The sequence below is a fragment of the Halyomorpha halys genome, unplaced genomic scaffold, assembly GCF_000696795.3.
Source record: "Halyomorpha halys isolate HHAL.00 unplaced genomic scaffold, Hhal_1.1 Scaffold767.1, whole genome shotgun sequence".
NCBI classification, from domain to species: Eukaryota; Metazoa; Arthropoda; class Insecta; order Hemiptera; family Pentatomidae; genus Halyomorpha; species Halyomorpha halys.
The window spans coordinates 36,364-38,180 of NW_027109191.1; positions in this window are offsets into that span (position 1 = coordinate 36,364).

The following is a 1,817-nucleotide window of genomic DNA, read 5'->3' on the forward strand; positions in this document are numbered from 1 at the left end:
GTAAGAGAAACATTATTAAGCGAGCACATATGTGTCATCGGCATACGTGGTGGGGATAGTGTTAGGATTTATTGGGATGCCAGCTGTATAGACGGTTTAGAGGATTGGACTGAGTATACTACCTAGAGGAACACCAGCGAATTGATAATAGAAGGATGAATAGGAACCATTGTGGTTTACTTCGAATAATTTATTAGTTAGAGGATATTATAAAGGAACGGATGATGAAAAACTATGGAGGAGGTAGGAATTTATGGAGTTTGTAAAGCAGTCTCGGGTGCCAGCCTCCTATATATCGAAAAAGACTCCCGCGCAGTATATTATGCGCTTTAATGAAAACGAGACAAAACCACACGATGAGATTCCTGGATAGTGAAGTGGGATGTTCAGAATCCAAACTGGTGATCTGGGATTATATGATTGGAATCTAGGATGGGGTATAGGCGTTTCAAAATGAGTTTTTCTAGGAGTTTGCCCGTGATCGGTAATTGAGAGATAGGTTGAGGATGGGTACCTCCAGTAAGAGGATGGGTGTTCTGGCGGCTCTTGGGGTTTAGGCATTATTTTGACTATAGATAATTTTCATGGACCAGGAAAATATGTGGAACGGAGAACGGCGTAATATATGTAGGTGAGGAATAGGATGTTATTAAGTCGTATCCAGGAGCTTTGCGGGTAGGTAATCTCTGAATGATGTTGGATATTATATCTCTGAAGGATGAAATGCTTTTTTTAGGGTCATTTGGAGTGAAATATTCTGTTCTGCATCAATACATTCAAGGTGAATTGGGTGAAAGATAACGGGATGGGGAATAAAGGTTTTAGAAAGGTGTTGTCCGAAGGTTTAGAATTCTTGTTCCTCAGGTCTGGTACAGATTTGGGATTCGGTAAGAAGCGATTAGTATCTATGAAATCCAGCAGCTTTTTGGTGGATCTCCATATTTATTTGTAAGTAGTTGTAAGATTTTCAGTGAAGTTAAGTAAATTTTGAATTTTGAGTTATCTAATATCTGCTTTAAGTTTCTTCCTTAATTTGTTGTAACTAGTTTTGTCAGTTAGATATCTGGTTCTATGCCACTTCGATCTTGCTGTGCGTTTTTCCCTTATTAAGATACGAATATACTGTTGCAGGTAAGATTGTTTATTATTATTAATTCTACTAGTGAATTGTTGTCATTTATACATGTTCTTATTGATTCTGTGAGTCTTTCTATAGCTTTGTCAATGTCTTTAGTTGAATGTTCAAGTCTAGTTTTTGTTCCAAGTCGTACCTAAATCCGTCCCAGTAGATTCTTCCTGTAATCATTGAAGGAGTGGAGGGCTTAGTTACGAAGCTTGAATGTTAAAAAAAGCAGAACTGTACTATGATCTGTTGAAAGGTCATCCAGGGATTCAACAATGGCTTGGGTGGCGGAAATCTGGTATGTGATAAATATGTCAAGGATATCTGATCGTTTTTTTTAGGGATGTACGCCAATAAGTTGGTTTTTTGGGCGAGAGGATAGCAGAAGTAATGGAGGTGGAAACTCGGGATAGGATGCTACCACGGGAGTTGGATGTTCGGCATCCTTATCGCTTAACGTAATAAAGAAAGACAACGGAAGACAAATAAGGCAGTGAAAGGTCCAGAGTGTTCGATTGGAAGTATTATTGCAAGAAAAATCGTCCCAAACGCGAAAATAACTGGCATTTATTTGCGGTTGCTGTCAGAGAATAACCTTTAAGTTCAAAACTTATTTAATCGTGCCAACATTTTGGCCGTAATTTCTAGCCTTCATCAGGGCTAGCAAAAAACAAGATAACAATCATTGAATAAG